We start from the raw sequence: 16,141 nt of genomic DNA on the forward strand, positions 1-16,141 counted from the left end.
TGGAAAATGTCAGAATATGAAGGAAATGAGGAAGAGGTGATAGTGGGATTATGGGAAGATGTGTGGTGAAGGGAGTGTGAAAGGGGATGGTGATGATTAGAGGGTGCGCGAGCAGTAAGGGATATGGGAGTGAAAGGAAGATAAGTCGTGAGTGGGGTGAGAAAGGGAGAGGGAATGGTTACGATACGAGCGAGGTTATCCTTCGTGGAGAGGGGATTGAGGAAAACGAGAGGAGGAAAGGGAGGGTGCGGAGATGAGGGAGGTGAGAAAGGGAGAGGGAATGGTTATGTTACGAGCGAGGTTATCCTACGTGGAGAGGGGACAGGAAAAGAAAGGGAAGGAGATGAGGGAGGTGAGAAGGGGAGAAGGATAGTTACAAGTGAGGTTATCGTATGTGGTGGGGGGACTGGGGGGAAAAGGAGAGAGGAAGTGGAGGGTGCAAAGATGAGTGAGGTGAGAAGGAGAGGGGAAGTGTTGCAAGTGAGGTTATGTTATTCTGTGTGATGAGAGGAGGGAGGAGAGAGGGAAGGAAGGAAGGGAGGGTGCGGAGATAAGGGAGGTGACAAGAGAAGGGTTGTGAGTGAGGTTATGTTTTCTGTGTGATGAGAGGAGAGGGCATCCATTCCACGGCATAATTATATTTCGGTAATTCTGCTTCTATGCCATAATTGCCAGGGCTCTTTCCTGTTATCATAACCAACGAGGCTGAGATTTTTGTGTGTACATATAAGGGTTGTGGCACAGTTTGTAGCAAGTTTATATTGTTGAGAACTAACTGCGCCTCTGGGGCTATCATATGATTTGCTTATATGTAGTAGTAAAATCCTACTTTGCCTTCATGAAGTGATCTCATCAGTATTTTTTATTTACTTCTAATTTATGTAATTTATCTTTAATAACTTTTTTTTCTTTGCAGAGGTCAGGTACTGTAAGTGCTTTGTTTAATGAGTATTCCAGTTTTTATTTTATTTTACATATCACATTTATATTAGTGTATTGACTTTGAAAATGGTGCCTATAGTTTCTCAGTGATCTGATGACTCATTTTCCTTTAGGAATTAACACTGCACTAGTCCTGCTAGCTGCCCGTGGCCCCTTGTGGGGGTGATAGAAAATGCCAAGCAGAGCTGGGTCTCCATTCTCCCCAGGAAGGGGAGGAGGGCAAGGTCCTTATTGTTGCATGTGTGAATTTAAATGAACTGGCTGAAGAACGAAAAAGGAGAATAAGTTATAGAAGCATTCAGGAGAGGAAAGGTATTTCTAGGTATTAGTGAAACCCAGAAATGGTGTGGTGCACAGACTTGTTCAAATAATGACAAAAATAGTTTGTAGGCATGCGGAGAGAAAAGGACTGGTATGGCAGCAGATGAAAAGGGAATAGGAAAGGAAGGGGGCGCATTATTGGTCTCCTCAAGAGTATAGATGAAAATGGATGGAATGGATTGATGATAGTGTGGATGACTGGTAGGACTGGTGTGGGTAGCCCTATGTGCATAAACCCTAATGGTTGTGAAAAGGGTAATAAAGAAAATTGTTAACCCCCCAACTGTCTCATGCATCAGAGGTGTGGATGAGTGGTGTAGCGTGCCGATCACTAATGTGTGTACTAGTAGAAATGAGCAATGCGAGATGCATTTTGTGTGTTGAGATGGGATGGAGAAGGCATTAGAGCATGAATGAAAGGTTTGGTAAAGGTGTGACACCAAAAGCAGTGAGTTGTGAAGCATGGTGCTTTGAGATGGTTGGCCACATGACGAATAAGTATGAGTTTGTGAAGACACTTTACAGAGCAGGACTGAGGAGAGGGGGAGACCACTTGTGAAATGGATCAATAGAGCAGATGATTAATGGAAAAAATAGTTGGTAGATGAGAGAATGTGTGTACTGAGAGGAAGTGACTGAACAGGGAGACATGGTGGGTTTTTTTACAACAAAGGAGGCAGCTCAAGGGCACACAAAAAAATAAAATAAAAAAAAACCACTACTCGCTGCTCCCAAAAAATAATTAAAAGAGGTGGCCAAAAGAAAGATCAATTTCGAGAGGAGAGGTGTCCTGATACCCTCATCTAGAAAGAGTTCAAGTCGTAGGCAGGAGGAAATACAGACGAAGGAAGATTGTTCCAGAGTTTACCAGCGTGAGGGATGAAAGAGTGAAGATGCTGGTTAACTCTTGCATAAGGGGTTTGGACAATGTAGGGATGAGCATGAGTAGAAAGTCGTGTACAGCGGGGCCGCGGGAGGGATGCAGTTAGCAAGTTCAGAAGAGCAGTCAGCGTGGAAATATCGATAGAAGATAGAAAGAGAGGCAACATCGCGGCGGAGTTTAAGAGGTAGAAGGCTATCAGTAGGAGGAGGAGAGCTGATGAGATGAAGAGCCTTAGACTCCACTCTGTCCAGAAGAGCTGTGTGAGTGGAGCCCCCCACACGTGGGATGCATACTCCATTGGGTAGGCGGTGGCCGAGCTGGTAACATACTGGGCCCACATTCACCGCGTGATGGACGACGCAGGTTTGAGTCCCCACGCTACCACTCGGATTTTTCAGTCACCACCGAGTGGCTTAAAACTATCCACATGCTGTCCTGAAGACCACCCATCAACCCGGACTCTAGAGGAAGCCGTCCAAGCGAATCAAGAACGAGTTCCGGGGGGCAGCATGAGCCAATGCAAGATGGCACCGCTATAAACACTCGCCTGCGCCAGAACGGGAAGATGCCTACGGGCACAATAGGCAACAACGTAAAAAAAAAAAAAAAAAAAAAAATGTGTGACTGCTCCCTTGAGGGAACATGGCATTGAGATAGATGGGTATAGTACTACTACATAAAAATGTGACTCAATGTAAATTTTGCAGAGGGTCACGTCTATCAGCCTGCCCTGAAGTCTGCTCTTCTGAACTCAATCATGGTAGAGGCTGTGCTGTCCTCACTCCTGCCAGTATACTGCCCGTGCCTGCCTCGATCCTCCCAGCCTTCCTTCTTCCAAGGTATTCTAAAATTTTCAGCTTCTTGTATACATTGTGAAAGTCAGTCTGGAATTTTGATGGTACAGAGATGACAAGTGAACAAAGTCTACAAAATATATTGATTCATGGTACTTTCTACAGTGAAACTCAAAAATATGCAAAACCTCAATTTAATGGCAGCTGTCTCTAGATTTGAATTTTGATATAGTTATCTAACAATACAAATCATGATTAATATGCAGTAAAGAACAGCTGGAAATGTTTATAGGTCTTCAAAATTGTACTAAGTAATAACTCAGGCAGCCTCTGGAGAAATATTATAAGCATCTAGTTTCAAAAGATACAAATTATTTTAAGTTACAGCTTATTGAATGTATTGTGCAGTGACATAACAAACCTATAGTACACAGCTGTCCTGATAACTCACCTTTTTTTCCAAATTTTGCAACATTCACGATCTTTGCTTCAGCTTCCATCCTGTAGAACATCATCTCTCCTCTTCCTTTACCTCTTCTTCTTAACTGAAACACGGGTCTCTGGGGCTACTGACAGTAATCGTCAATAGTGATGGTAGGCTTTCTTGGGGGGTTTCTTGGACAACTTCAGTCCATTAGTGGCTGCCGTGATGTGTCTCTTGCTATCTTCATCCCAGCTTTCAATCCAAGCTGGATGCTGCATCTATGTATGCCAAGATGTCACTTCCTCTCGTGCCCATGACCTTGATCCTACAGAATTTTCCACCATTTGTCTAAGACTTCTGTCATACTCCATATGAGGACAGAAAAGACCCTTGTATGTGGACAGCATGTGTGAGGGGGAATAGAACTGGTGAAAACGATACAAATGCATAACCTCGAAGAATCTGATTTAGCAAGAGAGGAAATAAGTTTTCAGTTAATGTTTTGAGTTAAGGATAGACAGAGAATATTTAGTGTAGAGGAAGGGGACCGCTGAGTGTGGTCGAAGACTAGGGAATAGACGACGGAATTTGTTCAGTTGATAGGCAGAGAAATTGACTTTTTCCTCAGAGAGGGAAATAAAATAGTCGTACAGAATACAGGTGCTGAGAGGTTTAGGGGAAGACAGTGGCAGGATTACCACAGCATAGATAGACCAGCTTGAAAGGAAACACGATATAAAAACAGAGGGATAGAATTCCGAACATCTGTTCCCTATTCTATGACAACACTCAGCTGTCCATTTAAACAATAAACATATTTGGTCTATCCTCAACTCATAATTTCATCTCACCTCTTCCTAAATCAGCTTCTTTGAAGTTGTGTGTTCTGTATTAGTCTTTCAGTTTTTTACCCCTCACAAATGATATCCAGGGGCCTTGTCTGTCCTCGTATGGAGAGCGCATTTCATATAGGAGGGGCTTCACTCACATAGCTGTTTTGGACTCGATGGAGTCAAACCTAAACTCTCTTCTTCTATAGCAATGTTGCCCCTCTGTCTTCTACAGACATTTTCATGATGATTGCCCTTCTAAGCTTGCTAACTACATGCCTCCACCTCTACTGTGGTCCCTTTTTACATAACGTTCTACTCGTCTCTATACTATCCTAATTCCTTATGCAGGTTAACTCCAGAGCAGCCTTCCTTCATCTATTTCCTCCAGCCTATCGAGACACTTCTCCATTTGAAATCAACCACTCTCTTCTGGCCTCTCATTTTTCACTCATGTTGGAACAGAGAGGCAGTGGCTGAATGGTTAGTGTGCAGGTCCTGCGTTCACCAAGTTCTGGACAATGTGGGTTCAAATTCTCTGCTACCACCTGGGATTTTTCAGTCATTGCCAAGTGGCATAAGGCTACCCACGTGCTGTCCTGAAGATCACCTATCAACCCCAACTCTAGAGGAACTGTCCAAGTGAATCAAGAATGAGCTCCGGCGGGCAGCATGAGCCAAGAAGAAATGGTGCTGCTATAAACACTTGCCTGCGCCATGACGGGCTTGGGTCGACCACCAGGGCCCAGAAGAAAGCCTACCAGCGCTATAGGCCAGAGTGTAAAGAAAAAAAAAACTTGGCTCGGAGTTTGTCAGCTCTTTTGGGGAACAGTGCCAGATGTTTGACTGACAACTGGATTGTCCTTACACTGTGAACTACACATCTCTATCCAGATTGGTACAGGTGCTTATTGGAGGGTTGCAACACCTGACCACACCTGAAAGAAAGTAACACCAATATTAGAATAGCCCTCCACCCTCAACATGCTGCAATGTCATTAAAAACTTTAATTTGATTGCTACAAAGGTTTTACTAATGCATTTGTTATTCATTAATATACTGATGGGGTAATTAATCTTGTTTTATTTTATAATTGTTCCAGTTCTTCTCCAGAGCCACTGACCTTTTTTTTTGTTAATCTTAGACCTATTCATATATTCCTTACCAATTTTTGTCACATAAGTAGCAACACTCCACTATCCCTATGCTCAGGGAAATGGCTTATTAAATCAATTTGTATAATCAGAATTTCTAATTAATGTGATTGGAGGAAATATAAGAAAAGCAAATGGCAAACTGACTAATGTTCCTGGAAATATACCCATGATCAGTGGCAGTAAACAAATGAAACTGAAAACCTGATGGAGTACAAAGATTAGGAAGAAAACTACGTAGATGACAGAGCTGGGATAACTGAGCTTAAAATTGTCTGATATCTGATCTAAATCTAGCATGGACAAGCTGGAAGAACAGCAGAAACATGAACACAACCAGTAGACTGGGCATTGGCAGATACCAGTTGTTTGCTCTTGTGAATGTCACAAATAGTATGGAAGAGGTAGTTACGTACGTAAAGAATTTACCTACATGGAATTGTACAACAATCAGGGTGGCCAAGAGGAAGGTGGCGAGTATGTTTTGCTGTATTTGGAAAGTCCCAGTGTAACTGTAGATAAGTAAATAAAGAAAACGAAATGTGTGGGAGTAAATCATGATGAGAAGCCTTTGAAAAGACCTTATAATTAGTTCAGAAATTCCTATATTTGAGTTTAATAAAGTAGCTCAAGTATATACAAAATGCTTTCAGAATCAGAATTCCCAAAGCCTGAATAAATGTTGGTGGGCAGGAACACATTCACATAAAGGCTGTGTACCGTGCGGGTTACCCAAAGTCTACTTCCCACGGTCTCCTGAATGGGTGTGCCTGTGTTAAAAACTCAGCCCACCTAGCTGTTCATCCTCCCTTTCAGGATGCTTGATAAATGGAAACCTGGGGAAGGTAAACTCTGGTTTTCATCATATTCATTCTCTAACCAATCATCAGGTTCTGTGTTGTTCCTCCACAACTACTGTTGCTATAGTCTTACTGAATTATTTTGAAAAAAAAAATATCAAGATTACACAGTTTGAAAGTATTCAGGTCTGAAGATAAATATGAAGAAAACTAATGACCCTCCTTCAAAGCCTGTATGCTGTCAGTATTACTAGGAATACAGTCACCAGGAGTGACATGCAGTAATACTTGTATTTATAATAGTTTCACTAACAAAAATACACTCAAAAGGCCCTTGTTTGGGAACTATGACAAACTACAACTTATTGTTTTTAAGTTACCATTTGCAAAGGTTAAGGAGTCAAATATTATTAGTTATTGCACTCTGACTGGTCCGTCTAATACTTAATGGCCCATATAATTATAAATGATCAGACGGGATGGCCCAGGCTAGGCACATCTGTGGTGCTGGGAACAATTATTAAGGTTGCGTCACCACACTAATAAATTTGCTAACATTGTCGTGTTCAAAATTCGAGCCAATTAACTTACGGTGCAACTGTGCCAAATTTGACCTGTCCAGCCCACTCCTGAGTCCTGACCCCTGGATTGCCACTCAAGTGTCGGTCCCTGGCAACAAGTACCTAACCATCTCGTTACTATCCTCTGGGAATAAACATGCATTGTACAGGATAGAAGGCCAGCAGTGTATGTCTATGTGTCATATGACAAGACCCAAACAGGTAAACAGCAATCGCGATGCTAACTTTGGTCCGTGTCGCAGTAAAGATTCCACTGTTCCAAAATGTCCCTGCCTAGACACACGACCCAGCTGGCCTATTCATACGAACGAAATGCAGCCCATGATCAGGATCACTGATAACCCAGGGCAATGACTAGTTAACTATCTCCCTCCCTCGATACACCTTCATAATGGCTGCTCAGCATTTCATGCAAATGAAGATAATGAACAATAAGCAAAATATATACTAGGGTAAAATTCTTTGTGTAATTAGATTTATATATTAATATTTTCACCTGGTTAGGTCTACCTCTTTATCAGTCTACCTACCTATAGAAAATCCACTTCCATACGTTTGTGTTAAGTGTGTGTGTGTGTGTGTGTGTGTGTGTTAAGCAGTGACAATCACTAACCTGCAACTGCTGGATCATACAGTCCAGCCTGGCTGTCGTTCAGTCATCCCGGGGAGTGTCTGTTCAGCCGCTCGTCTGCTGGGGGTATATAAAAAAGTATATACCTGTGTGATATACCTATGTGGAGAAAAGGAATAGCCTATATGCTAGACAATCCTTCCAGGCTGTGTTATTGTATAAAAAACATTTATTCTAGAAAGGTTTTCTTTTATGGTGTTTTTCACACACCATATATAAATGAAAAGCATATTCAGGAAATAAAATATACTGACAAGGAAAGGGTAACAGCGTGGCAACAAATCGACTCACTGGGGCCTCGCCCGCTGCACCCTGACATCTGAGCCAAGGAGGCTTGCCTACCCTTGATATAAACCGTTCACTGACGCACCGCTGAGCTACAGTCACCAGTCTCACACACACACACACACACACACACACACACATCGATGTACGGGACACGACGGTCTGTTAGTGTTCTGGGAATGTCTTAAACTCACCCATATGTCTGCATCCCTAATTAATTAAGTCGCGTTGTGGTGTTTTTTGCTTTATTTTTGAGCACATATCGGCAGCAAAATGATGGAAGAGGTGCCACTCACCCATGCGGTCAGCAAATTATGATGGGCCGGGAGGGAGGACTACAGTTTAACGCAAAGCCAGGCACATTACCTCGCCAGTGCATCTGCAAGACTGTGGTCTGTTAACTGCAAGGATACTACATAGTCCCCATGCTTGGATGTAGAGCCTTCTAGAATTCTTGATTACCAGACATCTAGCAACTACCCACGAACCGAAGCTTCAACCACCGGTTCAGTTTCCCGTTCGCCGCACGGCATCTCGCGTAGTGACTTGCCTGGGTGTTATTAGGCTCTCAGTCGCCTGGAGAGGTGCCACAACACAGCAAATGATCGTACTGGATCTCTCAGTGTGTGTTCAGAAGAGGACACAAAGGCTGCTTGAACATGGAAATTAGGCCTCTGCGAGGTTCCTTCCTTATCGCCCTTGTACCAGTGTGTGTGTAGGGGGGGGGAGGATGTTGCCGTCTGACGATCATTAGAATGTTAATCTATTAACATTGTGCCAAGAAAGAGATTGACAAATTTCCTAATATACAAAGTTCAAATATTAAAGTCGAGCTACAGTGAACGGATAAGATATTTTCGAGAATAAGGCTTGTCAGCGTGAAGCGTGATGTTTTCTTATTAACATATAGACTACCTATTAAGTAAACTACTGGATTCATTCATATTATTTAACGGTTAATAACACCATCCGGCGTGCCTCGTTCCGCTGATTTACTGATTGAATAGTCAACATTCATTACTGTTGGCTTGTTACGTATTTGGCTGGAACAGTTGCCATGACAACATAACGTCATATATAGACTGTGTGTGTGTGTGTGTGTGTGTGTGTGTGTGTGTGTGTGTGTGTGTGTGTGTGCCACGCACGCCAAACAAGCCTGATTGAGAATGACACGTGTAGAAAAGCTTAAAAATTCGGACACTTGAATCTTAGTCATGCGTACTTTTTCAATCTGTGCTAACATTGTCAAATCTTATCAAAAACATCTAAATACAAATATAATTATTCAAACATGTTAGCGTCCACCTGAACTCGATTAGCATTGAATATTCTATCAACAAAGATCAAGTACTGCGTGACTGTCACGGTGACTGCACAGGATGCTTCATAATGAAAAAACCTGCTCGGGACTCACCTGCTGGAAGCTGAAGGGCATGACGCGGGTGTCGGAGGAGCCGCCGCCCCGCCTGGAGCCGCGGTGCCGCCTCGCCGCTCGTCTCGTCGGTAATGAAGATTTACTTCCTCGTGAAGCGGTGCTCCAGGCCTGGGTCGAGCACCGATTCGAAAGTGTTAGTTGAACCCATAAAGAAAATTAGCAAGCTGTTTCTATTTTTAACTTTAATGCCCATCTTAGGTCCTCCCCTCCCATACACATACTCGTACATAAAAATGCCCTCCTGTGTGTTCAGACGTTCCCAGAATTATTGAGTAAGCAGCAAGGAGCACCTGATAGCTATGAGAGAGAGAGAGAGAGAGAGAGAGAGAGAGAGAATGTAGTTGGGGCAAAGTTTGTAAAAGATGAAGGAGGGAACATCATGGTGGAAAAAGAAGATATTGGAAAGATGGAGTAAACATTTCAGTGAACTGTTAAATGAGGAAAATGAATATACGATAAATGAAACTGAAAAAGTAGAAGGCCCACAAGAAAATATTATGGAAGAGGAAGTAAAAGAAGCACTTAAGGAAATGAAAATGGTATAGAGCAGCAGGACCCTCAGGGCTAACAGTAGATTTAATAAAAGCAGCAGGAAAGGAAGGAGTGGTGGAATTGACAGGAGTGTTAAACCATGGATTAAAAAAGGGAAAAATACCAGAAGACTGGAAAGGAAGCTACACTATACCCATTTTTAAAGGGACAGGAGATGCTTTGAAATGTGGTAACTCTAGGGGGCTAAGGTTACTGGAGCATAGCAGGAAGGTATATGAAAAAGTCCTGGAGAAGAGGCTGAGAAGGATGATAAGAACTGATAAATGTCAGTTTGGCTTTTGTCCTGGGAGGTCAACAACTGAAGCAATATATACTATGCGAGAGCTTCAGGAAAGGTTCATGGAGAAGAGGAGGAGACTGTATCATGTTTTTGTAGATCTAGAGAAGGCATTTGACAGAGTACCATGGGGAATTATAAGATGGGCATTGAGAAGACAAAGAGTACCACAAGGATTGCTTGAATCGGTGGTGGCACTACATGAAGGTACAAAATGAAGAATGAAAACAGTGGCGGGAACATCAAATGAGTTCGAAATTGGAGTGTGGGTTCAGCAGGGCTCTGCCCTTAGCCCGCTCCTGTTTATAACAGTAATGGAGGAGGCAACAAAGGAAGCAGGAGGAGAGGCACCATGGGAGCTGCTGTATGCAGATGACTTGGTAGTAAATGCAGAGACAGCAGAAGAAGTTAAAGAAAAGTTTAATAAATGGAAGGAAGGAATGGAGGAGAGAGGTTTGAATATTAATATGGAAAAAACAAAGTATATGGTGACTGGAAAAGAAGCAAGAGAGAAGATTAAATCAGGAAAACACTCAGGTGGATGCTGTGGGAAGGGAGTAGGGATAAATTTAGTCTTATGCTGCAGGCAGTGGTGCCACCTTAGATGCTCAGGCCTCAGAAGTGTAAGAGGAGTGCAGAATTTTACATGCCCAGCTTGTGTAAGGAGACAGCAAGGACAAGAAACTGAGAGGGATGAACTAGAGGTGAATGGAGGAGAGCTGGATGAGGTAGTACATTTCTTGTTATCTGGGAGATGTTCTGGACTGTGAGGCAGGAGTGGAGAGGACAGTGAGAGCGAGCGTGGCGGCAGCGTGGTTAAAGTGGAGGGAGGTGACTAGTCTACTTGTGAATAGTAGCATCCCTCTAAGAGCAGAGCAGCGGTGTACCAAGCGTGTATTACAGTGGTTCCCAACCTTTTTTTCAGGCGACCCCAATCATGCACCTCTAGACATGACTGCGACCCCACTAGTTTACTTGTATATGTGTTATTATAATGGAATAACACCATGTTTGATATTTTGAGGTTTTGGCAACCCCAAGAAAATCGCTTAGCGACCCCAGAGTTGGGAAAGGGGGGTGTATTAGATCAGTGATGTTGTATGGAGCAGAAACATGGGCTCTAACTAGAAACTTGATAGAGGTATTGAGAGCAAATGATCGCAGAAGGCTGAGGTATGTGGCGGGCATCAGGTGGCAAGTCAGGGTGTCCAGTGCAGAGGTAGCTAACAGATGTGGAGTACAGGACCTGGAAACAGTGCTCAGAAGGGAAAGACTCCGATGGTTTGGACATGTGAAGAGAGCAGGGGAGGATACAGTGCTGGGCATTTTGGAGAGATTGGAGGTAGAAGGAAGGAGACCAGTTGGTAGACCTAGGAAAACGTGGAGAAGTGTATACAGGAAGACTTGGCATTGATGGGATTGGATGAGCATAGGGCAGAAAACAGAGTGGAATGGAGGAGAGTCATAAAGTGTCCAGCCGCTCAGGAAGTGAAAACGGACGTTAAACAAAATGATGATGATGATGACCTATAAATGAATGCCCTTGCTGATTGATTACATGTGAATTAAAATGAGTTTTTGCCCTGTGAGTAAATCCTCAATTAATGGAGCATTATTTTTGTCTCAGCACAATCATAACAACACAGAGAATGGCGAGGCCCACAGGTTGCTGCCCCACTCTTTACAAACAAAATGGTGCTGGCACCAATCATACATTCAATTCAACAGACTTTTAGCATCAATCTACACTCCTTGCCCTTCCATTAGTCCACTTAAGTGAGGAATTACTGTACAAATAAACTGTCAGGTGTTCAATCTGCCCTTTGCCATATTATAGATACAGAGCTGTATGTACGGCTTCACATAATTTCTCTGTGGCCTGCACTGCAGCCACCTGGCAATCACCTTCATCCGGGGAAAGTTGACTCTTCAGAGTCCAAGGCAGCTGGCTACTGGTGGGGACTTGTGGCCTGGCTCATGATGACATGATCACTGTTTAGGACAGAATCAGGCCAACAAACTTCCCTTGTGTCTAGCTGCCTGGAGGCAGTGGTGGGCACCGCTAACCGGAAAGTTAGATTCGCTGACTGGTAATGCACTAACTAAAAGTTAGCTTCGCTTACGCTAAATTGCTAAACTGATAAAGAAATTAGTGGAAGCTAACGCTAACCTCTAACCGCTAACTTTTTTTATATGGATTTAGCTCCGGTTTAGTATTTTGGCTCTAAAACCCTTATAAACAAACCTAGTGACCTGAAACTTCAAAATGTTGTAGCTTAGACATAGAGCTTTCTAGAAAGGTATAGCATGCATGGTCCTCTTGGGGTGGCACATGACGCACCAGAAGTGCAAGACATTGGGGTTCACCATATCTCTTGATTTAAGGACAAAGTACTTCTCCAGGTGGGGCCACGGGTTCCAGATCTTCTGGGACTCCTGGCCGTCAGCTTGAGTGTCCTCCGCCTCACCCAGAGCTGCTGACGGCCCCCTAACAGGGCCAGCATCCTCAGGCGGAACAAAAACGTCCTCACTCCGGTCACCTTCCATGACTTTGATATCAAACGATAAACAAGGCGACAATAATGAACACAACTGCAGTGACAACGTTGCAGCTGAACCGAACAAGGAGCCCAAAGAGCAACAACAAAAAGAGAAGAGAAAGAAGCCTCCAGTTTTTCCTAAATCCATATATTTTACCAAAAAATTCCAGCAAATTTACACACATTTTACTTTTTTCCATAACTGTCACTTTTATTTATATCATTTTAAGTTTATTTCTTGTCAGGTGGAAAATATTAAATTCTTGGTATTAAACCCCAAGTTCAATGAGTTGGAAATGGAAGATGCATTACCCTAAAATACCCAAAAGTTTCCCTAATAATTGTCCAATTACCCAACTTTAAGGCATAATTTACCAAAAACTGGAAGCACTGGCATTGTTGCGCTACGTGGCTCAACTGGTGCTGTGTCTGCCCACAACGGATAAAAGCAAACCTGTATGAACTTTTTAGTGGACTTTAAGTTAACGGACGAGGAACTACATGTAGCAGAAGCTAATTGGTCCACTAGCTGCTTCCAAAGTTAGTGAAAATGCTAATCAGCTAGCAAAAAAGTAACAAAAAAGTTAGCTTTGGTAATTAGCAGTTAGTGGAACCGTGCCCACCACTGCCTGGAGGAAATGAGAAAGAGAGAAAGATTTACAAGGAAGATAGCATCATAGATTAGGGAACAAAGGTTCAGAATATTCTAGTAACAAATAAAGATAATAAATAGACTTGGGAAGGTCACATCAACATGCAAATAAATGATAACAAAGAGACAACCAAAGTAACAGTGTGTCAAGCCAGGAACCACATGAGCCACAGCAAACCACGAACCAGGAAGAGATGAAGTGAGTGGCTGGGATGGGGCACCTCAGCACCAGACACAGGGGCAGAGAACCAGGCACACATGAAGTGAGTGGCTGGGATGGGGCACCTCAGCACCAGACACAGGGGCAGAGAACCAGGCACACATGAAGTGAGTGGCTGGGAGGGGGCACCTCAACACCAGACACAGGGGCAGAGAACCAGGCACACATGAAGTGAGTGGCTGGGATGGGGCACCTCAGCACCAGACACAGGGGCAGAGAACCAGGCACACATGAAGTGAGTGGCTGGGATGGGGCACCTCAGCACCAGACACAGGGGCAGAGAACCAGGCACATGAAGTGAGTGGCTGGGATGGGGCACCTCAGCACCAGACACAGGGGCAGAGAACCAGGCACACATGAAGTGAGTGGCTGGGATGGGGCACCTCAGCACCAGACACAGGGGCAGAGAACCAGGCACACATGAAGTGAGTGGCTGGGATGGGGCACCTCAGCACCAGACACAGGGGCAGAGAACCAGGCACACATGAAGTGAGTGGCTGGGATGGGGCACCTCAGCACCAGACACAGGGGCAGAGAACCAGGCACACATGAAGTGAGTGGCTGGGATGGGGCACCTCAGCACCAGACACAGGGGCAGAGAACCAGGCACACATGAAGTGAGTGGCTGGGATGGGGCACCTCAGCACCAGACACAGGGGCAGAGAACCAGGCACACATGAAGTGAGTGGCTGGGATGGGGCACCTCAACACCAGACACAGGGGAGGAAAGCTTCAGGGAAACACTTTTCCTGCACAGGATTACTAATGACTTACAACAACGATGATGATGATGATGATAATGAATACTCAAAAAACTTTCTAGTCTGCCATAGCAAGTTTGTACAAAGGCTTGAAAACACAGGAAGGAAAACTGGGATGCTCTGGAGACCAATCCCCCAGTCATTACTGTTATCTAATATCATTATCAGCTATTGTTGTTATTATTATTATTATTATTATTATTATTATTATTATTATTATTATTATTATTATTATCAGCCAGTACTAGTCCACTGCACAAAAAGCCTTTCGGAGCAAGCTTCAGTTCTCTCTCCCTGATGCTAGTGTTTTCCATCCTGCTCTGCTGACGGTTCTAATGTCATCGCTACACTTGGTTCCCTGTCTGTCCTGGCTTCTATGACTCCTAGTTCTCCATATCTCTCTCCGTCTGGTCTTGTGTGATCCATCCTGCCCTGGCTAAGGTTCTTATTTCATCCCTCCACCTTGGCTGCTGTCTGCCCTGGCTTCTATGACTCCTAGTTCTCCATATCTCCCTCCGTCTGGTCTTGTGTGATCCATCCTGCCCTGGCTAAGGTTCTTATTTCATCCCTCCACCTTGGCTGCTGTCTGTCCTGGCTTCTATGACTCCTAGTTCTCCATATCTCCCTCCGTCTGGTCTTGTGTGATCCATCCTGCCCTGGCTAAGGTAATAATTTCACGTCCATCTCATTATATATCACTCAGGGATGTACTTCAGCACATGGTTTCCCACCTCTGTCTGTCCATCAGTGTAGCTCACCTCACTCCAGGCAAGATTCTATTTCACCTCTCCAGCCAATGTTTGTGTGGCCTGACCATTCAATTCCTACACTTGCTGGGTCGCCATTCTACTGAGAGCACAGATGAAGCACTGCCGCCATCAGCCTCACCTAACAGCCTCACCACACCCCAAGTAGCTCTTCACTTGCCTTCACTTGCTGGGCCACTGGTTATACTAATGCAAGGTCTGCCATTACGAAGAGAGCGTTTTAGCTAGTTTGTCCACATCATTCCAACTAATATGCAATACTAACAGGAAAAAACTAAGTAAGGAAAATGAGACCCAGCAAAAGTCTCCATTTGCTCCCTCCCCTGCATGACCTTTGCATACCTCCTCCTCCCATCTTAACACACAACAAAAAGCACACCCCCATATAAACAACATCCCTTAATGTGTAACAGCTGATACCTTGGTCTGGGCAGGAATATCACAGAAGTGAAGTTGTCTGGGTGGCCGAGGCGTTCGCTGAGCCACTGCAGCGCTGTGTCCTCCATGCCCTGCGTCACCAAGCCGTCACCTGTACATCACAACAACCGTCAGGGTCCGTCCACACGGTCAAACACTGTCTGTTGGACAGACACTGTGTTACCATATCATAAGGCGAAGCAGGATGACGTCATAGGCGTTGAAATGAGGGAAGTTGATATGGCAACAAACAGTGGTACCAGATGAAGTTGTGTACCATAGTTTCTACTCCGTTCACCAGGCAAAGATCGGCAGACAATGTTCAAAGTTGATGTTCGCTGGCAACCCACGGGTATCTAAGTCAGTGTTAGTATGGGCTCGAGAGACAGGTGACAGACGTACGGTCAGCCATGTTGACAGGGCAGGTGAGATCTAATCAACTGACAGCCTCAGTTGATCCGGTTAACAAGTAACTTTGTTCATCCTGTGCCTGGCAGTATCGTGTACTTCCAAGCCTCTGTCCCACCAGGCAGTGTCCGATGCTACGAACATGGGCAGTGTCTGGTACACCTCTTGGTGCTCGCTTCTGACGTCATCAGCGAGCCTTTCCGCTTTCCATTGTTAACTGGTAACAGCGTTTGTCCGACAGACACTGTTCGACCGTGTGGACGCACCCTTACAAGGCGTTCTGCACTGGTACCACTATGAGCCAGACATGGCCACCAACACACTGAGGTCCCTGCCATGATACTTAGGTCCTTATTTTTAACGTCTCGGCCTCCCATTATGACTGTTAACCAAGGCCACAGAGGAGATGAACCGGGTGTTCATGTGGCTGTTTTTCCCATCCAAGGTGCAGAAGTTGTGTAACACT

At 44.3% G+C, this 16,141-nt stretch overlaps 1 long non-coding RNA gene across 3 annotated transcripts; it reads right to left on the reverse strand.

Moving 5' to 3' along the window:
• Positions 1 to 2,892: 2,892 nt before the first annotated feature.
• LOC126990739 (uncharacterized) lies at positions 2,893 to 15,417 on the reverse strand. Of its 3 annotated transcripts, XR_007744696.1 has the most exons (5): positions 15,271 to 15,417; positions 9,061 to 9,189; positions 7,344 to 7,421; positions 3,392 to 5,132; positions 2,893 to 3,030 (listed from the first exon to the last, which is right to left on the reverse strand). It is a non-coding gene; the product is annotated as an uncharacterized LOC126990739 (long non-coding RNA). The 3 variants fall into 3 exon arrangements; XR_007744697.1 differs by lacking the exon at positions 2,893 to 3,030 and having other exon boundaries at positions 3,061 to 5,132; positions 7,344 to 7,418; XR_007744695.1 differs by lacking the exon at positions 2,893 to 3,030 and having other exon boundaries at positions 3,061 to 5,132.
• Between the last annotated feature and the right edge of the window lie 724 nt (positions 15,418 to 16,141).

Source organism: Eriocheir sinensis, unplaced genomic scaffold (genome assembly GCF_024679095.1).
Source record: "Eriocheir sinensis breed Jianghai 21 unplaced genomic scaffold, ASM2467909v1 Scaffold195, whole genome shotgun sequence".
Taxonomy (NCBI): domain Eukaryota; kingdom Metazoa; phylum Arthropoda; class Malacostraca; order Decapoda; family Varunidae; genus Eriocheir; species Eriocheir sinensis.